Below are 25,390 nucleotides of genomic sequence, written 5' to 3' on the forward strand. Positions count from 1 at the left end.
ACAGACGAGCATGAAAGCGAAGCATAGGAACGAAAGGAAGAGGAGTGAATTATTAACGTACGCGCTGGGGGTCAACGGTGTGCATCCAAGTGTCCGTGGATGCAGGTTATCCCCTTTTCCTCTCGGTTTCTTCTCCTTTATTCGTGTCTCGAGCGCGAGTCGCGAAACGTTGCGTCGTGGATCCCCCCTGTGTGTATCACCTGTAGATCGAGGAAGAAACAGCACGGTCGAGGGCGCAGTGATGATAATCATCCGATCGACGACTTTTTTTCTATTCCTTTTCCTTTGTTTCGAACTTCGTGGTAAATGCTTCCTCGATTATCTTCGGTACATCATTATACATTTTTATTGTTGTTCCACGAATGAGTATTCGAGTATCGTAGCAAAGCTTAGAATAACATTCTCTTACCTGTATTAAATAAAACATTCACTATTTTGTAAATTTTCATGGTGATATTATTTAAATGAAAAATATTTTGTCGATTCTGGATAAATTAAGATAATGAAGTTTTATGAACTATTTTAGTGGTAATTTCTTTAACATGCATTTTTGGACGGTGTTAATATTATCGAGAATTGATCGAAGAAATAATTCTTACGCCACTGCGACGCTGGGATTCGAGGATTAGTCGAAGCTGCCACCCGAAGAAGAATATCCGTCGGTGAATAGTCCAACGAATGAAAAGGAACAGGTTCACGAAGGATTTACCGGTTACCCGGGTGTCCCTTCGTTCTAATCATCGCGTTTATTCAGAAGACTACCAAAGTCTGCGTATTTAGAATCCTCGATCACGATCTGAAATCCTATACGTGGATTGTTATAATCAGATTTAGGTAGGGGCTATATTTCAATTCATTTCTACTTTATCATATAAAAATAATTATAACCTTAACCAGACCAAAACCAGAAAGAATTCTACAAAAATCCAACCATCACATCTATCCCCTTCAGCAAAGAAATAATCTTCAGTCTCTCTGATTACTGTTGATTCGCCTTTTATTTAAAATTCTCATTAGATAAGCCCAATGCGCATCTATTTTTTTGTCTATCTAAAGATTAAAAAAAACCGTTCTTACGCCACTGTGATAAACACCGGCCGAATCGAATGTCAGGTGAGGTGCTGCCACCTGAGCAGGAAAATCCACAGGTGAACAGCGAGAGAGAGCATAGGAATACGGCGTGAAAAGGAGCAGGTCCAAGTAAGAGGGTTGTCGGTTACTCCGCCCCCACCAAGCGGCCCGCGCGACCGTGGAAGGGGTTGGGACGCATGCGCGTAGCGTGGTGAGTCCTTCGGACGAAAGCGGCGGCCAGCTCGAGGGGCCCAAAGTCTGTTGCCATCGTGAGGGAAGGCCTCGGATCGCGCTCGTCGCCAAGTGTCTCGTCAGTCTACGTTTTCCCGCGTACCCTTCGTCTTGCCGCGAGTTTTTCCCCCGGTGCCACGAAAAATCATCGTCTCGTTTACGGTTCTACGCGCGAGTGTACCACGTGCCCACGGGGATATTAAAGACTACGCGAAGACAGTTCACAGAGTCCGACAGGATCCGGGAGCAGTGGTACGTTTGTGTTAAATCGCGTTAGTGTTTGAGAAGTGTCATGGGGATCTAGGAACACCGGTGAGGGTGAGTTTTAATATTTCTTCGTAAATGTATGTGAATTCTTGTTTTCAGTTGATGGATCTAATAGGGAGAGATCCATAGTACTGAATTTTAAGGGGAATAGTCGTTGATTTTGTACGGTACTCAAGGATTGCTGGAGAAAGAATGATAGAACACGCGGTTATTATTGAGTTTTAGATTGTGAATGTTTCTGTAGATTCTTTCTTCCTTTTCCTTGTGGGTCGTCTAATAGACGCTCCCGACGGAAGTGGTTCAGCAGCTAGGAATTAATATCGTTGAACTTCCTGGTGCAAGATACACCCGTAACAAAGAAGGGCAGCTAACCGATGCACCGACCGGTGATTTGAATGCGCGATGCAGTGATAAACCCACGCATACCGCTTTTAGACGCTCTTTAATCACCGGTCGAACATAAAAATGTAAAGTTGCTCGGTTTTATCTCCGCGATCATTCGGTAATTGGAATAATTTTCCGAGTCGAGGTGCTCGATCCCAAATATTTATTATCTTCGACCTGAAAACATCAATAAGATCACAATTGTCATTATCTTCCCAGTTTATTATTTTTGTTATTATATTAAAATAATCACAGCTTTCGTTATTTTCTTATTTCAATTCACACTAAAAGGAAGTCAAGTTTCAAGTGCCATTTGTACCATTTATAAACACATCAGACTCTACGTTTACTCCAATTGATTACTACCGAAGAATAACCGGAAACGGGCGGTGTTAATTACCGAATTCACGACGAATCAGTCCGTGGCGATGTTCACGATCGCATGAATGGATTTTAACGTCTTTCAGAAAATCCGACTGGAAGGAGTCGATGGCGGGTTAGGTGCAATCGGAGGATCGGTTAGGGCATTTGAAATTGTGATTCCAGGCGTGTCCGAGAAGGGAAGGTTCGGACGAACGGACGGACGGACGTTCCTACGTGCGCCTTCGTACAGATCGAATCACGCTAGGCTAATGCGTCGAGTTGGTGTGTTCACAGGCGTACGCGCGCGTGTTTGTGTATGTGGGTAGATGTATCCACGGTGGAATCTTAAGTATCCTTAAGTATCCTGTGGCCTCTCGCGGCGAGAAGAGTTGCCATCCGGATCGTGCGTTTAGATTTAAGGGAAAAGGGAGAATACTCGCGCAAATTATCGTATCCCAGCTGAAGTAATTACTTAAGTGCCCTCCCTCGAACGGCCCCGGCTAGATGCGTTTCGTGTTTTCCACTTCGTTTCGGAATTTCCTGAAAGGTATTCTATCTTGCGACCCCACAGCATCGAGGAAATGGACGTAGGAATGGACTTCTGAAACCATCTTTTGTATTCCTGCACGGTGTCCAGATAAATTAGACGGTAATTAGTGGATATTGAAAAATAGACGGTTTTCTATCAGGGTCCCAAATTATTTTTCACGGATGGAAAAATTTGATCAAATCTTTAGGAAAGTATATTAATCATTTGCACTCCGCTGACTCTACAACAGCGACATGTATCGTCGAAATCTGCAATTTTTCTTTATTTGAATAAAAACTAAATTTATAAATTCATTTGAAATTATAATCACTTACAGATTTTTGTTAGGAGATGAACGGTATGCATCTCGGAACTGACACAACCGAGATATTCTGTCGTTATTAGTCATTCGTGATAAAAGAGTTTTGGATTGCTAAGGGTTAAACTCTGGTTAATTTCCATCAAAGTACTCTTGGAAAATAGAAGTTCGAAATAAACAGTCTGATCGGCTTAATCTTGAGAACACAAGTAACGTTCCGTTGTAAACAGATCACCTTAACCGAGTCGCATACATAGATGTTTTCCCATTTCGTCCAACTGTCACCTTTAAATATTCATTCAAACTTGACGTATACATATACAGGGTCGTTCATCAAACATTATTATTTCGATTTACGCGACTTATTATTGGTAGCCAAAAGTGGTTCACGTAGAGTTCATTGAGATCAACAAGAGGCTTATTATTTTGTGATAACAATAAAATTAACATATCTCCTAAATTAATGATTTTCTAACATAACTAGGTTAACACGTTTCAGCAAAGAATATTAAGATGCATTAACTGGTGCAATACAAAATATATATTTCTATTTAAAAAAGATCTTAATAACCCTCATATGCGTCTTCTGGAATATGCCCCTCCTGGAACCATTCAATTCTACCTGAACCATTTTTCGTTACAAATAATACCAATCACATAAATCGACGTAGTAATATCTGGTGAACCGCCCTGAATACCATCAAATGGATATACAAATATTTTTTTTCTAATCTCCCAAACCACGAAGAAGTCCTTCATTTCCTGTCCCCAAGCGATCTATCATCCGAGCGAAATTTCGCCTGTCTCCGGTCGCCCCGAAGCGCAGGCCCTCCACACAACCTGCTCGATCGTTTCCATGTGTTTTGCATATGAGATCGACCGGTGCGCAAGTGTGCGGGCGGGCACGTACGGTGTCGCCCCAGCTCGTGTGCCATCGCGGTGTTTGCGTATGGGTAGCCATGAAATGCAGTCGAACCGGCTGGTAGATGCATGCGCCGTGGCCCGGCCGGAGCCCCTGTGCCTCGCGGTCGGGTCCACTGGGCCCCGGAGACACGTTGCTTGCGGATTTTTCCCTTTTTTTTTTCTTCTTTTTGTAAAAAAATCCGTTCTTGTTACGATTGCAAGCCTGCCACGGGGAACGTAAATAAAAGTCCTTCCCACCGTTGGTTCGCCTTGGTCGCCGTCGGACAGGCCGCGGGAATTCCGCTTCGCGTATTTATCCGCGTCTACGAGTGGAAAAAAGGGCTTCGTCGAATTCATTAGGAACGGGGAAATACACTGACAAATTGATAGTTCGCTCGCGGTGGTTTCTTCTTACCTTCGGGGAAAATGCTGGTTAAACGTTTCGCGAAAATACTCCGAAATACAGTATTGCTCGATGAGTGTTAGGACACTTAGGATGCGGTTGATGTGACGAGGTGTTTGAGGTTGCTAAAAAGTGTGGTGTAAATATTGTTTAGTGGATATTGACACTAGATCGACCGACGATAAATTTATATCTGTTTTGATCTGTTGTTATACATGACGAACTTTTGAAAATTTATTAGTTAAGTAATTTCTTCAGTTTCGTAATGGAATGAAAGTTGCAAAAGATCTGAGAAAATTTATTCCTATACATTTTAATCATCGTTATAGGAGTGTACTGACTAGTCATTTTGACTTGTTTGGTAGTTCCAGTGTTCAAGTTTGGAAGACTATGCTAGATAGATAGACTATGAAAATTTTATTTTGCATAAAGAACCACAGTCTAGTTATGAAAAATTAGCTCATGAACAGTGTGTCTGTAATGTCATTGATGAGGTACTTTCACAAACATTACACAGAATGTAAGCACACGTACATATTTTATCACGCTCACGTCTCTTTGACAATTTTCACTGCCTGTATGCCTGCTTGAATAGACGATAAATTTTTGTAAAAGCAGTACAGACGAAGTAGACCTCGACCAATGCCAAAGATGCCCAATTCTAGGACACGTTCCGTCCTAGGATATCTTTCGACAGACCGAATTGCGAAACCCGTAACGCAATCCTCGGACCGTATAATTCATTCATCGGGCCATCAGGAACATTACGAAACGGTCCTGTCCTTCCGAACCCCGATTCGTCCAATTCCACGGACTAGTGACGACGATACACTTGAATTGTATCGATATTTACTATCGATACACATGCACATCGGGAATAAAATATCCATATTATTGGTATCGATACTTGCAATTAAATTAGAAGTAATAAAATCCACAAATAAAAATAAATTAAGAATTAAGCAGATGTTTACCAAATATCTTTAAATTAAAATTTTTTCTGAATTGTAGGGGGTATTAATCATTCGTTCAAGCATCATTCCGAACAATAAAAAATATGTTCTACAGCCGAAGAATAAAAAAAACCTCTTTCTGGTCGTAATAAATTCGTCTTTGAAGAGGTTAAAAAAATCCTAAATATCCCCTTTCGTTTCTGGTCGTTAAAGGGGAAAGGCCCCTTAAAAATCCATACGAAATATCGATATTTCAAATGAAAAGTATCGATATTCGAAATACCGATACTGTATCGCGCGTCACTACCACAGACCCAAATCGTGACGGAACAGATCCTCCCCCCCCCCCTGGATAATTCGTTCGTTTCGCGCGCGAAAGGGGGGCTCTCATTATTCGCCACCAAGCCATGGGGCACTTGCGTGTCGCGTCGTTACAACACGCCGCGAAACAGGAGAAGAAACAACGGAGCCGCCGAAAAAGAATTCCCCGGCGAAGAAAGGCTCGTAAAACCGGCGGGCATATACACAGTGGTCGCGCCGTGAGCAAGATCGAAGGGGGCCCCGATGTTGGGCCGTGTCCGTCGAACAATGCTTCCTGACGTCACGAGACTGCACCTGCGACCGCGCCGCCTCTCGCCCTGCCCTTGCATATGTAGCAACCACCCCGTGGGGCGCGTATACGATCGTTGGGACTTATTTGAAAACACGAAGAAATAGGTGCCCGTTGCCTTTGTGACGGATTTCTTCTGTTTATCGAACGACTGGGAGGGCAATAAGAACGGCTCGAGAGGGGAAGTAGGTTCCAGGGGGAACAATAAAGCTTGTAAACCCCGTTATCGGATATGGCAGTGTTCCCTTTTCTATAATGGCACTTTACAGAGATCTTTATAATGGCATGGTAATACGTATCGCGCAGATAACCGACAGTAGGCAGGCTTTGTTTCGTTTTGTTATTGTGGAGAGAGAGAGAGTGAGAAAGGTGCAGTGATAAGCGGGGAATACGTTGACGTTGTTCTGTGCAAGTTGATCGTCGGTTGCTTCATTCTTGTTATGGTGAATCGAGTCCAATACTATCTATAATCGAATGTTCAATCTCTTGTTGGTTAATGATCGAGGATTTCTTCTTCTGGAGAAATATTATTTCAGACATGGCATACTTTGTTCGTTTTCATTTTAATCACAATCTATAAAAATTAAAAATTGTAGGGTAGTTTTATAGTTATGCCACGACGATGGAATTCATGATTATGTAATAATAATTTCAGATATGAAAGCTAAGCAGCTTAATTAAGGCCCTTGAAGCTGTGTACCGTCAAAAATGTCCAAAGCATAGAGGATCATTGCCCTGAGTGTTATTTTATTAGAAACAGAGGCAAAAGGAAAAACGTTTCAATTAGAAATGTAACATAAGTTCGAAATTGTGTATTTCGAGGTATATCAAGAACTCGAGCGGAAACCTCAAATCCGCAGATATAATCGAGCGCAACATAGGTTATGTAAAATCACATCGAAGCCTGCGGTTGCATCGAATTCGTTGCTTTCTGACACGCGTGGATCGACCGAAAAGTATTCCGTACGCGACCTGGCGAGCCTTACATAATCACGCGCGCGCGATAATCAATTATAAAACGCACCCTTATTAACATCGAGCAGGCAGAAAGTCGAAAGTGTTCTAACATCGAAATGCGTTACACGGCTGTTGTGCATTTTACGAGCAACGTTACTACTGTCAATTACGAAACGTCGCGTGGATGCGATGTTTTATTCAAACACCGAGCTTCATTATGTGTTCTTTGCAAATTCACCTGTTAAATATACATACATATAGCAAAGGTGTAAAAAGGAATGGAAATTACATCAAGTGTAGAAACTTCATACCACATACAAAAGATAATTCTGAGATAGTATCAGGGAGAGAAGATCAAGAGATCATGGAAAGGGAAGAAGGATCGATGCTCTGGGATCTCGTCCATTCTTTCTTCCCAATATATACACCTTTTGCTGGACAAAGTTTTTCGGGGTCTGGTGATCCCCGTGTGGACTTTCACCGTTTAAAATTCGTCTGGCTCTCGCATAACCGAGTCATCGTTTCGAGTCCAGCTTCTCCGGACCGGATCGAGAAGGAGGCCTCGCTAAATACCATATTACTTTTGAATTAACATATCGGTACCAAGGTAACAGGACTTCTCTCGCGCGGTCGCGGGATTCCTCGGGGTATATAACATTTAGGTCAGAACGAGGTCGTTTACATTTTTTGTACTGGGTGTTTCGCGAAGTATGTAAAGGAGTAAAAAGATCCCTTTATATGTAGAATATTTTTTTGTAAACTGGACACATACATGTACGCTGACGTGCACACTCGGCTTCCGGTAGGGGACAAAGTGACGTAGAAGGGCCTCCTATCACTTGGTAGATTTATTTTAAGTACTAAAATAACTAGATAGTATCATGAAGTAGATCACAAAAAAAAAGTGACAATTCAGCGATTCTGTTGCCGAAATTCCATCCGTTTGGTAATTAAAAAAAACTTCAGGGACATATTACACGAAAGGAAATTGCAATTAGGAGACGTTTCGCATGAGGATGCGTTGTTAAATTTACACGTAACATAAAACTTGCTGGCAACTTTCGCCTCGTCGTTTCGCCGAGTGACATCGATCAATATTTACTTTCGAAGGAAGGGAGATTCGAGTAACGACATTCTTCTCGAACCGGAAACCGTCAGATACGCCATTAAGCAGCCCCGTTTCCCCTCGCCGTGGCAAGTGTAGACGCGGCTTTAATCAACCTTTTTATCGTAACGGTAACTGCAAGGACGCTTCCCTCTATTTTTCCCTCTATTTTTCCCTCTATTCTTCCCTGAATTCTTTCCTCTATTTTTTCCTCTATCTTACCTTCGATTCTTCTCTCTATCTCTCTCTCTTTTCTCACACATATACGTTGAATCCCAAATATCTTTTAGTAGCCTTATTTCGAGAGACCGTTTCCACAAAAACTGAGACGGAAAAAATATCGGAGCAAGACTCGAAAGAAACGTCTTCGCCCATCGCGCGAGAGAGATTCGAACGAAAAAAGTCTCACCTGGCCGTGAATCAGGGAATGGCGATTACCGGAGGCGATACGCGGCGATATTGTACATATCCGCTGAAAACTCCAGCAACTCTCCGCGTCGAAAGTCCACCGGACTCGCGCTGATAGAAACTCAAATGAAAGCTGCTAAGTGAGTAATCAAGCAACAGGATGATTTCTTCTGGCGAACCATGGGTCGCAACGGGTTTTTCTCCGGCGTAGAAATTCCCGCTCATGAGGTGAATCGTGATGATCGATCCTGTAACGTTCGAAGAGGCTTGCGGGGGAAACGTTTAATTGCGTGTACACGGATTTTTGCGCTGTAACTTGTTTCGCAATTCCCAATAAAGAACGGAGATATTCTCGATGAAGTTTTATCAAGAGGTTTATAATCGTTGATGGTAAAAATGATGATAAACGTGTGATTACGCGAACGTTGAAAGGTTTAAGATCATATATACTCGACAAGAAGTGAAAGTAGAGTTTTTGAACGGATAGAATAGGCATGGACTTTGTTGATATATTTTAATTTTATACGGTGATCCAAGTATGTGAGACTATATTAATTGTGTTTCTTCTTGAATGGAACAGAAGCCACGAACGTACAGATTAAATGTACAGGGTGAACGACTAATGGAGTCTTTCTTTCACGAAGTAAATACCATCTTCGATTAATTAAAATCTAATAAGCATAATCGACCCCGTAACACTCGAGTCAATTACATTAATCGGTGCTTCGGACCTTCGACACAACTGTATTCTTCTCATCTCTTCCATTCTACCGACTCGCTTGGCCAACAGCTGGGAATGTCGTTGATTGTTTGAGTAATCGTTGCCGCGTGAATTAGTCGAGTTAAGTGGACCGTTCTTCTAAAGACGGCCGAGGAAAATGTCCTTGGCAATGTCACGGAAACGTCATTAGAACGATTTCCAACTTTCTTCGTGACGCATCCAACGGCTGTCTAATTGATTGTTTGGTTTCTCGTCCGGATCATCCTGCTGGCATCGATTTCACATTGACGCCGTACTTTTTCTCGAGATATTATATTATAAATTCACAAACGAAGATCCGTGTGAACACGACTCACGATCAATATGAAGTTCTTTATTAAAGCTCGTTAAAATCGGATACAAGAACCGAATCAAATAGGTGATATTTTTTACATATTCGAAGGTTTCTGAAAGACATATTACAAAATTTGAATAGAGGAGTGAACGAGGTTCGCGATGTTCGAACAGAATTAAATCAACTCAGTTGGACGCATTAATTAAATTAACCTTTTCCACGATGGAATTGTCGCGATTACGTCGACGGAGTCGTCCTTGACGATGCGGCTAAGATTCCTTTAAAGGTTGAGCATAGCTTTCTCTGTGCATAAGTCATTCTGAATTCCTGGCGAGATCTGGTGGGGGCACTCCGCGACAGACTCGAAAGTGCACGCGGTGTCTTGGATTTCCTAGTACGTGCGGTAATTAACGAAGATTTTCCAATCGCTGCGGGACAGTTCATGCATTAATGCAAGCATTTTCACGAAAAGGCCACTCCCATTAGCCCCTTCCAACTGTCCAGGTTACAAAAGTCGTCATATTCAGTCGACGATGTCTTTCCATCTAACTGTAATCGCCCGCATGGTCTTATTTCACTAACGGGGGTCGCGCATCGATGTCACAAGTTCAACAAACGCGGTCCCCCAGTTGTTCAGATTCCATGACCGAGTGTCATCTTTCTTGAATTACGTGTGAATATCTTGTAGATCGTCCCCTATGTTCATAACCATTCTTCTGCTGATATTTAAGTCAATATTAAATCGAAGAATACGCCACCATGCTCCTATTTATTCTTTCACTAGGTATATCAATTCTAAGTAGACTAAAACTATCTTCCTTCCCATTTTCTTTGTTAATAATATCGTAAAACGTTGGACTTCTCATAATAGTGTCAAAACGAGAGGAACAAGTGAAATACGGTTAAAGAATCGGGAGTCCAAGACGCCATCTTTGTTCCAAACGACAGTGAAACTATTCAAACGAGGTGGGGATCGTGAAACGATGATAAGACCGTTAATTAAGGTGGAAAAAACTAGAGATTGCTTTTATAGGAGAGAGGAGTGGACCGCATTTTCGCCAGAGGACAGGGTCCACTTTTCACGTCGTTGCATATGGACACGCGATACGATGGAACGCGAGAGCAGGAACAGGAATACGTTGGGCCTGGTGTCAATAGCGGGCCGGGTGTGTAGTCCCCCTCTCCCTGGTATGGGCAGATCGGTATGGCGGATTTCTAAGTGGCCGCGGTTCTGCCACACGCGACTGCCCCGGCGCGTTTAAGCATATGACCAGCTGAACCGGCGGCGACACTTTCACTCGGCCGCTGCCAATGTCCGATCGGCACGCAGCCCGGCAACCGAGCTGGCGTTACAGTTTCGTTTCGCTGGACAAGGGAATCCAGTCTCCCACCGACAATCGGATCTCTGCGGCCGTTCGGACAATGGAGAGGCCCTTGGAACCGATAGGATAGAGAGAGACTTTGCGGTGAAAGATATCGATTTCTTGGGGAAGGGGTCTTTGGGTTCATTGGGGATTGGACATTCGAAGGGGTTCAAGGGCTTTTAAGCGGAATGAGTGTTTTTTTGGATGTCGATACCTAGGGTAGCCTTTGGTGCTTGAGCTAGATTTATTCAGGATTTATCGAAACGATGGAAACGGTATGAAGCAGCTGAACTGGTGTAGATAAATAGTGTGTTTTGGGGGATGTTATATTGTGCTTATAATATTCTAGGCATTACAATAAATAGGTCGAAGGCTTCTCGACAGTGAGTGGTTCAGATGTTATCCCTACCAATGGGCTCTCAGTGCTGTGAAGTTTACTGTATACAGTAAATCATTAAATATTTCATAAACTAATGACTATATGCGATTGAAAGAAATATCATTGCCTTCAGAATTCCAAATTCTATCACTGTGCTGAACCTCATTAAAAAGTAATAGCGTTACACCTGGGAACCTCTCTCTGTCAGTGTCGTGGGGCGTTCGAGTACACATCGATAATTTACTGTATAGTCTGATACCAAGGGATTGAAACCCTGTTCAAAAGAGTAATTATCGTGAATCTTCATTTCTGGAACCTAGACGATGGTAGAGATGTTAGAAATTGATTCGACGAAGTAGAAGTAGCGTGAGACAATAGTGTCTGTGGATGTTGATTTCTAAAGAATAATCGGTTTGCAATTAGCTAACAATTTTTTTCATTTCCTTCTGTATCGAGGAAAGTTTTATGTTCTTTCAGGATCTAATCGAACACTTAACAATTTTTCTACGATCCTTGTGTTTAGTTCTCTCCATAGGGGAACCAGAATGAAGTAAAACGTGTTCGTCGTCGGTAAGACGAATTCAATCACGCGAATTGCTCAAGTCGTCAGAGCCTAATGCAACAATCTTCGGTTTACGATAATTCCGTACGAGGAATATTCCGACACACCGGTTTCCAGTAATTCAGCCCGTAAATCGGCGACAAAACAAACACGATTTAACGAGTTTCAGGGAACTTCGGACTCGTTCGACCGAACCAGAACTTGCGTGAAACGCGTCAGTGAAATGATTTCCCCGCCAGGAAAAGTAGCAACAAAGTGACTTTAATGGATCAGCAATTTACTGTTTACTTTAACTGCGATACAATCGTTTCTTCCGTGTCGATTACGACTTGAAACTGGCCATTTAATCGATCTAAACAAACATCTCTATTAACATTTTGCGAAATATCGCTACCAGATTTTACGTGCAAATTATCGTGAAACCTCTTCGTTAAAGATCGGTTACAAACTATTCCAATTAACTTAAATTTTATAAAGCGTAAAAACTATGTGTTCTTGCAATTTATTATATTACCCCATGGTAATTTCACTTTGGAACGCCTTAAGTTGGATACAGTTTCGCAATCCGTCGTTTCGTAATCTCCGGACTGTACACATATACACATGTACGGAATTAGTTCTCCCCGAACGTTGACTTGTCCCTTCGTATTCGAAAGCTATTGGGAACACTTTCATAACAAACGGCGGACCGCTCGTTTTTCCAATCCAGATCCCAATCTCTCGGTATTTAAAAGCATATGTATAGAAAGTTTCTAATAGGATCTTTCGATGCCCACCGCGGCTCGGGTTTTGCGACCCAACGTACGAAAATTGTGACAGTCGCAGGAGTTTAGAAACCGCTCTAAGGAGAGCTCGAGGTTGCGCGGGTCGCTTTCAGTTTCCGCTTGAAACCGTTTCGCAATTTCGAAGGCCGTTCCGCGAGCGTGTAATCCAGCTTCGTGTGGGCGTAGACCGACTTGCATATTCTGTAAATCGTTCCGAGAAGTTGGAGGCTTTTCTTAAATAGACTATATTTAGATAATTTGCGTGATATGAAATCGATGCCACCAGTGGTTTTCACGCCCTTTCCTTAAAAATTCAATACATTAAGAGTCAGATTTAGACGATATGGTTTTTTGACCAAATCGGTAATTTTGGAAAATCGGTAAATAGCCAAAAGAAACATTCACACGTGCAAACAAATAAATAAGCATACTATCGTATGAACGCTGCTTTATAAAAAAATTGCCGAGAAGCCATCGAACGCTCATCGAGAATTGACTGTAACTGTTCTTCTTTACAGACGTCTGAGACCGTACATATAAAAAGCATCGACTGGAACTTTATTATTCTCCGATCTTTCGTGTACCAAGCTAATTAATCGATGCTCTCGTGAATTACCGCCGATGATTATTAATTAGGGAACACGCGCGCACGGAAGACCGTGTGGAGCGGTTAAATGATTACGTGAAAGGCTCACAGTAGGTACTTTGTACGAATTTGAATATCAGTAATTTTCTCGTAATAACGCCCAAAGGTCAATGAGCTGGCAACCAAGAATCCGTGACTCATTAAGCTGTCGGTTAACTCCCACTTGTTTTTGATTGACAGCGAACGGTCGAATCGATCGACGTAAAAAGCTTGTATTCAAATTTCAGTGGAAATTCGTTTCGTCCTAGTTTCCACCATAATTATCGCGTCTTCATGCATGCGCTATTCAATCATCGAGTTCTGATCGCGTTCATTCGTGGCGCTGAGAGAATCCGTGTCTAATCGGAATCGGCGAACTTCTTTTGTGAATGAACGCGTGGCGATCGTTTCACGGTCACTTTCACCTTCTTTGACGAAATAGCGTATTTTTCTACCCCAGGCCAGCGAAGAGTCATTCAAGGCTCTTCGGAGAGAGGGGAAAAAGGTGTTCGGCTGGCACTGTTCTTGCGACCCGCGGCAAGGAAGCTATGGCGGAACACCGTTACGCATGAATCGCGTATATGTATAAAGAATAACGTCAGTTCAACTTGAAACCGGTAAATATGACAAACAAACAGGTATAAAAAAGTATTTATTCATTCAACTGGTTGACAAATTATACAAAATTCACTACAACTTAAATCTACGCGATCCCCGTTATTTTTACTGCTTTCCTCAACCCCTTGGGTCTTTTATGTCTGGACCTATTTTCCCTTCATTTTATAGGTTTTCAAAAAATCTGAAAAAATTCAGAGATACTTTCCAGAATCGCTACGATATGATCCAATAGTTTTTAAAGTTAAATATGAAAGGTTTTGTTGAATAACAATCACTTCATTCACTTGTACTACAAAAGACCCAGGGGGTCACGGATAAGTTAACGGAATTAATCATGACGGAGCTAAAGAGCGCATTTTCAAATATCATTATACTGATTCATTCAACATTGTGAGATTCTAAGAAAATAATTCGAATTTATTCGATTCAATATCCTGCCCTCAAAATTACTATCTCATTTCCGAACCCAAAACTGATATGACGTCAAGGCAACAATTAGACCACCGCCTTAAGCGCTTCAAAATTCCCTCTATTCGTTTATCCGTAATCACGCGACACTTCGTTTCCGTGTCTAATTGTAAATCCGCCCTGGAGCCTGAAATAGAATCGTCCGCTTTTAAAATACTCCGGTTGGGCTCGCCGGTCCCTCCTCCGAGCCAGTCAAAGGGAAAGGTCAGTCCCGAAGGCCCGTGGAGACCGTACCTGACCGTCGACGTTCCCGAAAATCTATGGTTATTTTCGGAATGGGCCAACAGCAGCAGGTATCTCGTTCGTTTCGTCATCGCCCATGTGTTCACCATTCCCGGTTCTTTTCAGGAAAACTGTCACGTGTTCCGGACGTCATAAACGACCTCGAGGAAACCCTCCGCTGCATTCCCATAAACCCGAAAATGCAATCTTGTCAAATTGACACAAGGATGGGTGTTAATGTACAGGTCAGTTGGCGCTAATTATTTAACATTGTGAACGGAAAGAACACAACGACTAATTTACGGAAATTGCTATGGATCAGGTTACTTTGTACAAATTACTCGAACGTGTATAAATGGAACTTTACCATCTCACGTTCCTCGAGATTTGTACCGCAAGGAAAATCGCTACCAGCAGTATTCGAGCGTCTCAGTAGCTCCCATTTCTTGCGCGAAACGTATCATCGGTATGGCTGGGAGTCCACGGGGGATGAATACCGGTGGTAGGCCTGAAATCGTCGTTTCACGGTCGAGGTAACACGTGACAAATCGGCAATTCCTAATCGAGGAATTATCTTTCTTGCCGCCTCGGACTCGACGGTGATGATTGCACGCCGAGCACCGTTCGTCACCGGTACGTTTAAACGTTCTCTCCACTTCTGCGCTTCCGTGTTCGTCGCCTCCATCGGTGCAACATTCCGCGGCGTGCACGCTGGATTTACAAGTTGGAAATATCGTCGGTGCATTGAGATAGGTTAATGGTTATTTATCGTCGGGGCTGTTTCAGAAAACACGGCGTCGTTTTAGTCGATTTGTTAGCTGCCTTTTCCCCCCTTATTTTTTGCACGGGGGGAATAGAATTGCTTATGGACAGGGGATTATAAATCACTGTGTGCACGGTAATATTCGAAATTATTTCTGTTATACCTGTCAGGTAAAACTCACTGGAACGCTCTGATTTCACTGTAACGACGTGGATTTGATTCTTCTGAACAGGGATGCTGGTGGCCATGACCAGTGTGTAAATCATTTTTATCTTGATATTATATTAAATACAAGTGATCATTTGTAGATTGTGGATTTTATGCATTTATAGCGTAGAAGACTCGATGAAATAAAAGGAACTAAATCAGACACGAGTTTTCTATTTATTCTGTACTCAATAAGGTACTCTGATAAAAGAAAGGAATTTCTCCATTGACTCTTGTTTTTATGAATTACTTTAGAAAATGTCATTTTACATAAAAATCCTTAGGTCCAATCATGAGTCTTCTTAGGACATTAATGGTCACCCCTAAATACATCACAAGGATGTTATTGAAGAATTCCAGGTGAATTTCAGAGTTAATCCCCTCCCATTGGGTAGTCAGTCAGACAAACCAATAAATTGAGAATACGTGTATATTCCAATAACTTCGACCAGGAAGTGTAGTAACGGTACCGTTCAACGATCCCTAAATCAAAGTCTTAATCCTTTCTGTCCTCAGCTTCATTTGAATTCCGCGCGACAGTATAACCACGGGCTGTCTTGGAGATCCTTAATTCTCCGAGAGTCTTGATTAATGGTCTGTAATGTAATACGGCTTACGAAACGGCTAATAGGTGGCCGGTAAACCGTCAATGGGGCCGATTGTAGAAAATCGTGGTGTTCCCCTTTCAGCACTTCCGTTCCGGCATGTAATTCCGAGCGCAGGCCGACGAAACGAACGGGTCCGCGGCGGTGATTTACCGCTAAACTTGTCGACGGTGTGTGCAAGTTCGTTGACGTGCGCACGAGGAACGGATCGTTACCTGCCGCCCGAGTCGATACGGACGAACCTGCTCCGCTATTTTTAATTAGCCCTGCATCTATCCACGGAGGAGCTTCCTGCTCGAATATTGGGTTACTTAATCCCGTTGTTTTGGATCTAATGATTCGAACGAACAGGGGAATTTGAAGAAAATGTCCGAGCTGAAAATTTCACGAGAATAGAAAAGTTGGTGCCTATATATAATCGGAAATCCGCAAAGTAGAATCGAATGGATAGTCGTGTTTGTAAAATGATTTTGACGACTTGAATAAATGGTGATATAATTCCATGGAGGAAGAAAAATGGAGTGGAAATAATATACTCGAGACACGATGATTTGATGGAGATTACTAACTTTTTTTGTTTTTTTTTTTTTCATTCAGTTGAAGGAAAGTTTCTAATGTTCCTAGAAAATAAATTAGTAGATCTCTGGTGGTCAGAGTATATGCAGACAGAAGGAACCAGTACAATTTGGACGAAACGCTTGCGGGTTAAATGGAAGGTGATTCTTTTCTGGACGATTAGAGGGCGAAAATCAGACGATTACTTTCTGGTTCTTAAACGTGAGTGCAACGACGGATTCTAATTGGCTTAATGAACCGTTGCAAGTTTAACGAACCGCAATTGAATGCGTAGACGGAGTTTTCAGTCCTTTCGGAGCAATTATCTCTGAAATTACAAAATAAGTAACTATACTTTATGGAGATGTCATCACATCGATACAGATTGTTCCCCATTAGGATCACGTTTGACAAAAGAATTACCCAACTTACTGATCAGCTTAAGACCTTCATTCGCAACTTTTTATCAAAAAATTTTTTTCATAAAATTTGTGTCGATCGTCTGAAATCAAAACAGTTCCTGTAAAAAGAGAATAAAATTTGCTTTCCAATTCGTATTAAACAAAAATCGTGTAAAAACAGAATTGAGTGTACATTAGTATTAACTATTATTCTAAAAGGAAACTTTTCGTTTATTTCCATAATTCCTCACATATTATTAAATTGTTATACGCTCTGAAATAAACATATTTTGAATAAATCTAGACCAGCCTGACGCACCGAATTCTACCGATTCCAATCGACGAATCGAGAATCGTATCGCGACTCCATCTCGTGCATACAAAGAACTCTAACTGGAGGTCTACCGAGCGGTCTAGGCAAGTCGGACTGAATGAAATCGAAAACGATCATGTACACGGGCGTTAGACTCGTCTACAGCAAGGTCGTTTCTATCCTATCCTCTCTCTCTTTCCGTCACTCGGGGGCCTTACTCGCCTTCGTGTACTTTCATTTCGCCGTGCCGTCGGTGTCGTTCGCGACCGTTTATGGCTATTAAATTAAATTCCACGTCCGTCGGAGCCGGGATCTCCGATCGTGGCTCGCCACAGCAGAATGGAGAATGCACATACATACATACACAACGAGTGGCCATTATTCAAGTTTTATCGGAATCGCGACTAAACGGCTCGAAGGAGAAATCTCTTTCGACCGGATTTAACGTCCCACAGGTGGGAGAGGGTTGATTTAACGCAGGGGAATTATTCGACCGGTAATTTGCATCGCCAGATTGTATTTTTGTATTTTGGGCATAACACGGGGCCCACAGACAGTTCCCGTATGACGGTGAGTTCGAGTGAATTCGTTCCCTCGATACTTTCAACGTTCCTACAATTCCCTTCACTGATTCATGTGAGAAGTGTAAAAAACGAGCCAAGTTACCATACTATCGATATTATGAAAAATCAAGGTCTATTTCCTCTAAGACTGTAATGTATGCATTTAGTTGCAAAATATGGTGTATTTCTAACTTTATATTTGTAAAGTTAAATAAACCCAGAAGAGTTTGAGGAGTTTAATAAAAAAATATATATATATATACACAATATGGTCGTTCCCTCGTGTCGTTCGGCGCAACCATATGGCGACCAACAGGTTTCGATGGACCCTTCCCCCGTTCCGGAGGAATTGAAATTAGCGCGAGCATTTGGACTTTCACGGAGGCCGATTTCACGGCGTTACGTGATCAATTTCAGGAATATTGACCGAGAGTATGTACTCGCACCGGTGAAATGTCTTTCTCCTCTCGAGGTGCTCCAGCCCAATCGCCATTGTGGCGGGAGGAGGAACCGAAGAACGTGTGTTGATCGTTCAGGATTCTGGAAATCGAATCTCGTTCATATACAAGGTAAAACAAAGAAAGGATTCATAAGTTCTGTGGTAGATAGTACAATAGTTTTCTTACAATTTTCTCCATTTTTATCGCTTGTTCCCGGGCGAGAAAACCATTCTCTTTAACCAAAACACAAAATTGCTTGTAACTTTGAAAATATTAATTTTTTGAACCATGTTCCTTAAGACTTTTTTCCTCAGTTTTCAAATACTATCTACCCCAAATGTTATGAACCCTTTTTATTTTTTGTTTCACCCCATTTAACCTATTCTGAAAGAGATCGGACGATTAGAGGGTTCACGATAATAATAGAAAGGAATCTTCGTGTATTTAAGTATTACTTCCATGCAATCTGGTTCATTGGAATCAGTCGACGATATCGAGTGCCACGATAGCGAGGGACAGACGTTCTCCTTCGCTAATTAGAAATGTCGATAGGCGACCAGACGAGAGGCGAGAAAAATCGACGCGGACACGTCAAGGTATGTATCTCTGCAGCCGTGCACAGGCTCGTTCAGCGACGAATAGCTGGAATATAATAGTTATTCCGAGCACACGCCTCTCTCTGTTCGAACAGAATCGTTCTGGCTTCCTCGTGAATTTCAATTTCAGTGGAGACAACATCTTCAGTCCTCGTGCTTCCACCATACAGCCACATTAAAACGATAAACTTCACTTTAATACATGTGTTACCTGATCAACTATCGTGATACTAAGTAGATTCAGGAAATGAAAGTAAATTGTTCTGTACAATCGCAATTAACACCATTCGATGGAAGATTGTACGAGATATTTGTTCGTTCGTGGAATCGATTGTGTTGCAAAAAAGATCCATAAGTTGAAATAGTGTGAAAAACTGGGAATCTGGAAATAAATTATATTGGTATATTTATCATTGTTAGGAAGAAACTTTCCATAAGTGAAAAGAACACACTCTGTCCTCGTGTAATACCTTAACAGGTGAATACGTTCGAGGAGGAAAAAAAAGGGCCTGATGAGGTTTCGACGCTGACTGTTGCCTGGTCGATAAATTATCCAACATAATTTTTATTAAGCCGCGAACAGCCACGTGTATGGAGAGTGGCTCTGTTAGTCGACGAATTCCTTTCTACTCGAAAGGAAGCCTAGAGGTGCTGTGTCGGAACGCGTGTTCATCGATAAAGCCACCGATCGTGGTACGCTCGGTTGGCGAAAAATTTCGAACGGCGACAGTTTCGACGAATCACGTGTTCACCCGAAGCGGTAAGAAAGAGACCTCTGTCGAGCTGAAAGAAAATCTGTCTCCATTCCGATCGTTGCCGACAAATCGTTCACGAATGATGCGTTTTCAGCGTCTATTTTTGCGCAATCACGGCTGGTATACAAAATTCATAAATCGATCGGTACATATCGACGTAACAGACGCTGGTTTTTTCTCCCTCTTCGTCAAGGTAATCAGTTCGTTCACAAAGAATTCCGGCGATTAGTCGCAACAATTAGACATATCCTGTTCTGTAATACGAAAAAAAAAGGAAAAAAAAATACCGTACAAACACAACGTTTTTCCAAAGCCGTGATTTTAATCCGATAAACGCGATCAATTTGTTCTGTTGTCGATCGGCGTCACGTATTAATTATCACGCTGCTCGATCCTTTCTACGGGATAAATTCCGTCTGTGTTTCGTCTCCTTGATATTGTTCCAGTCTCGAGCAAACAGGAAAACTCAAGGAAGTCTGTTTTTAGCTCTCGAACCTTGAAGAAGGTTCGAATTCTTTGGTGCGAAGAGACTAAACAATATATCCAAGCTTTCGATTTCTATAGGAAACTACCGGCAGATTAAAGATCAGGAATATTAATTTACAGGAAAAAGAAGTCCTCGAACGCCGTCTGAGAATCGAAATTACAGAGTGTTCGATGTTGATTCATAATTCGAAACGAACATCAGAGAAACCGAGGTACTGGACCAACTTGGATCGGTTTGATTAGAAAGTGGGACAGGTAGACTTGCAACGCCGGTAGCTGGTCGTTACCAGCCCCCAGGGGCCTTGCGAACCCACACTCGTAAAAGATATCCCCTCTGCGCGCACCTCAAGAACACGCGTGGGTACACGGGGACCCGCGTGTGTCGGCGCGCGGCGTCTGTTTAGCGTACCCCGATAGCCATAACCCACGTAGTGGAAATGCTCGTATATGTACAGGGTGTTCACGCTGTTACTAGGCAGCGTTTTTCTCACAAATGGTAAATATTAGAAGAAAATGAAATAGGAAAAGGTCCTGGAGCTTTCTATGACCAACATAATAACGTCAATCAATTTTTTATGTTTGCAATATTTTTCGAGAAACAAAGGTGACCTTTAATATTTTAATATTATACACCAGTGATGGCGAACCTTTTTAAGAAGTGTCAAATTTTGTTCATTATTTTTTTAATACTAGCCCGTGGGTCTGTAAGTCAGTGGCGTCACTTGGAAAGGGATGGGGGTGATAAAAAGGGTAATATTTTCGATTGTCTGTTCTCTCTTTTATGATATAAAAAATAAGTTTATAAAAATCAACGCGTGGGTCATTTAAATAGCCTTCGTGTAAATAATTCAACGAGAAATCATGAACCGAACACGTCAAAATATCGGCGGCTGACTGACACTTCAGATTCGTTGTTTCACATTCGAAATGTATGTATTCCCAGCAAAATCGAGTGTGCATTTTTATACGATATTTCAAAACTTTTCCAATGATTTGATATTCCGTAAGATATTTATTTCAGAATCTATTTGAATTTCCTTTTAAATGTGACATCTACGCCGATTTCACGAGGTTTAGGATTGGCAAGTAGAAACGATAAAACATTCAACCGTGGCGTATGCAAAGCAATAACAGTGCACAAAATATACGTCCTCGGGGTGACTTTTAGGCGAACGCACAGGTTGATCCCGACTGTTTCATCGACAACAACGCGTTCCCCGTGCATGCGCGTGTATGGACAACCGAGAGGTGGCGGAATGCAGGATTTTTTTTTTCTTTTTATTTAACGGAACGTGTGTCGATGTTTTATTTATACGCTCGAAAGGCTACACGCGCGTCCATACTTATGAATGCGGCTGCATTGTTCATGCGTGAAGCACGTAGGTAGAACAGGCTGAAAGTTTGAAAAAATTAGAGGAGATCGAGCGTGACGTCGACCGATGATTCAATGTGATTTCTTCCGTCGCGACGGAGGTGTTTAACGGAGAACATGGAGCAGAGAATTCAGGTTTTCCCCGTGAGCTGCGTGATCAGAAAATAACATTCGATATGTGTATATACATATATGTATCTACATATCTGCATGCTGTTTCCTTGGAAATGTGAAAGAAAAAATCCTCCACCTACTTGCAATCTGTAGTACGTGAGTCCCTGAATGTCCAAACAGTTTAACACAGTGAAGAAGGACGTACGTGGTTAGACACACTTTATTTCGTTTTTTAAGTCACAAATCGTCGAAAATATGTGCGTTTAATTAATAGAGACTGTTGGTCTTGTTGTATTACGATGTTAAGTTTACAGAAAAATTTTGTAACGATATTTAAATAATCCAGCCTCTTTGCAATGTTGTAACGAGTTATCAACGTGTTAAAACTTTGACTAGCACCTCACCTAAATACGAGTAGCACGTACATTGCAAAGAGGTAGACACGTATATTTAAAAAAAACGAAATAAAGTGTGTCTGGCTACGTACGACTTTTTTCACTGTGGCTGTGGACGAGTGAAATGAGTTTGCCGGGAACTTGGCAAACCCTTCGAATACAGAGATGCGAAAATTCAGTCTCTAAATAAAGAGTATCGAATAAAAGATACAAAAGTACTTCGTCATTTTTAATTGTTTAAACGTGGAAATTTCAATTATAATAAAATAATACTTCTTCTTGAATGAGTCGCCATTTGGCGAACAATTATTTAATCTTGAACAGTCCTGAACTAAATTATTATTGTGTTATAACTTAAATTATTATTAGTTAATCATTAACTGTTTACAGCTCAGAATAACATCCTTAGATAGTGCAGTTTTTCACTACGTGTTATTCGAATAAAATCGTGCATAAATCGTGGAATGGTTAATGAAATTCGCAAGAATATAACCATTGAACTGCAATCCTACTTATGTCGATAGAATTCTTTGCAGTCCTCCGCCACCCAAGTGCTCCGATAATACCTGATGTAACAGAAAAAGGAAATCGCATTCCAGGATAAGGAGAAGTTCAGCACGCCGAGGCATTCGTCTACATAAATCAGCGCATAAATCATTTGGTCCTGGCGTTGCATTCCCTCTGTCGTAGGAACTATTAATTAGAAAAGCTTTGGAACCCGTTAGCCTACCAGCGTGTGCCCTGTCTCGACGAGCTATTGTCTCTCTTTACACGTTCCACACCGGTGTGGGTATTTCGCTAATTTATCGTTTCCGTTTCCAATCCTCCTCGAGATATCTCGCGGACGTGCATGCACAAGGGATTGCATCCACGGTGAATTTTCGTCGGAACAATGGCGACGATCCCTTCGGGATCAGGCATGAAAATCGACGGTTGTACAAGAATTCCCGTTTGTACGGTATTTCTTTTTCAAAGCTGGAGCGCTAAGGATGCCTCACGTGTTAACACACTCTAGGAAATTATAGCGAGGCAGAGATGATTCACTCTTTACAATAATAATACATCGTAATTGCAGAACCTAAGGTCTCGACGATTATCCTTGTCTTCTATCCGCGGAAACAACACTGACATCGTGATTAAGATTTCTGCGCGAAAAAAAAAATGAAACCACACAGAGAAGATAAACGGAGAATACGACCGGTGTGGAGTAACGATTTTTACTGGTGATGAACGTGTAACCGTTGGCTCGTTCCTCTTTTTTTTTTCTTTTCTTCTCTCCGGTTTGAATGAATTACGCGTTTTCGTTGCGTATTCATGATTGTCCGCATCGGGATCGAGGTTACGTAAGGGAACCGTGCACTCCGCATCGCTGGGGATAAAGATACGGAGGAATAACTACCGTAATTATTCTCACCTCGTTACGAATCGAACGAGAATTCAATAACCTACATAATTCTTCCCTTTTGCCTTGTTGCTATTTGCGGTACGATCTCATAAACGGTGATATTTGTGTCTTGCAAGCGTGTGTTTATAAAAGGTGTAGCAAATTGCAGTGCGGTGGATCGATTTATCGCTGGCCATTTTCGGACCGATGACACCTGGTGATTGTTGACAAGAGATGTGCGATATTGGTTCCAATATCTTGCTTACGGATATTTTTTTTTTCGTTAAATATCTATACATGAAAAGTATTTTTCAAAAAGTATCTATATTCATTATATCGATATGAAAATTCTATAAATTTACCAATTAAAAAATCAGCTGCGTATATTCAAGAAACTATCATTTTGGATCAAAAAGAATTTTCTAAATTAAAAGCTTTTGCACAGTATTAAAAAGTTAGTTTATTTAAATTAAGATTCAAAGTATTGAAATGAAAACAAGTAATTAACTTTTGAAATAATATACCTATATTTATTATTAGAAAAGATACAAAAAAAACTTGTAAATTCGAATCTTTTAACGACAAGCATGTGAAAAATAATTGTTGAAAGTGTTGTATAGATAAATGGTTTTTCTTTTCAGTTAAAATTAATGCAGCTTGAGAAAACAATCTCCCAGATGGGTCTGACGTCGCAATTACTCGTATTTATTTTTTTTTTTTCAAGCAGCTTCCTTTTTACTCCAAAATTTATCGATATATGTATTTATTAGTTTCGAAAATATCAATAAAAAATAGCGATATATCCATAGACAAACATGTTATCGATAAATATCGCCCATCACTACTGTCGACACTTTCCCGGAGACTTCAACGCACGGCAAGCAACTCGGTGACTGCAACGAGCAGATTACACGGCGGCTACAATGACTTGTCGATTCGCGGACACGGAAGAAACTTAAACGGTTTAAAGAGTGATTCTGGTCCCGTATTAATAACTTAAATGACTAGGATAATTACATATTAACTTAATAAATTAAGTGATTAATTACAAACGTGATATCTCTCGCATCTGAGCAAAATAACTTATAGGAGAAAGTTCCCTAATTTCTACTTTGTCTATTGTACTTCGTCCACATACTATTTAAATGCCTGATTAATTCTGCCAATTTCTTCCTTTTCGATTTTTCCCTCGGCAGTTTCCACGGATAACACAGTCGCGATTCAACGCGCCACGCTTGTAAACAGAATCCATGATTTATAAGGGATTGGCGCGTGCAATTACTATCCTTCTGCTGTAATAACGACGATACCAGTGTATTACGATGTAACAGATTAACGACTGAACGGCGTTGCGGCGGGGTGGAGAGAAGGGGGCGCGATAAAAAGGTAACCCCGAGGCGAATTAATCGAACATCTCGGATTGAGCTAACCTTGCCACGCTGGTTTATAGATAATTATCAGGGGAAAGTTAACGCAATAAAATCTCGCTGGATCCAGCGCAACGTTTATATCGGATCGAATCGATTCGATTTCTGGTTCGATGTTGTCGTATGCTAATGTCCCCTGAACAGAACCGGAACCATGTGACCGATACCGCCTGGGACATTCCGTTAATAGACTTGACCGTGCGATAACATTCAACATTTCGAATCGTTTGATATTGGACTCGCTGATTTTACCCTTCACTGCGTCGTTTTTTTTTTGTTTTGTTTCTGGTACCGGATTATTTAATTATATACGGGTTTTGAAAGATCCAGTTTTACTGTTTATTTCGTTATAAGTTGTGATGGAAATGTTCGGTAATTGGCTACATATGTATACACAGTGTTTATTTCTAACACGTTCTGTTTTGCACGAACTGCGGATAATCCGTAATACGTA

The 25,390-nt window shown here is 41.4% G+C and overlaps 1 protein-coding gene across 1 annotated transcript in view; it reads left to right on the top strand.

Moving 5' to 3' along the window:
- Window positions 1–1,462: 1,462 nt before the first annotated feature.
- Window positions 1,463–25,390, top strand: part of LOC107191495 (serine-rich adhesin for platelets-like) — a 46,514-nt gene continuing 22,586 nt past the window's right edge. Inside the window, exon 1 of the mRNA XM_015580558.1 lies at window positions 1,463–1,620. The gene's annotated coding sequence lies outside the window, so the exon portion shown is untranslated. The remainder of the gene's footprint in view (window positions 1,621–25,390) is intronic.

The sequence above is a fragment of the Dufourea novaeangliae genome, unplaced genomic scaffold, assembly GCF_001272555.1.
Source record: "Dufourea novaeangliae isolate 0120121106 unplaced genomic scaffold, ASM127255v1 scaffold228, whole genome shotgun sequence".
NCBI classification, from domain to species: Eukaryota; Metazoa; Arthropoda; class Insecta; order Hymenoptera; family Halictidae; genus Dufourea; species Dufourea novaeangliae.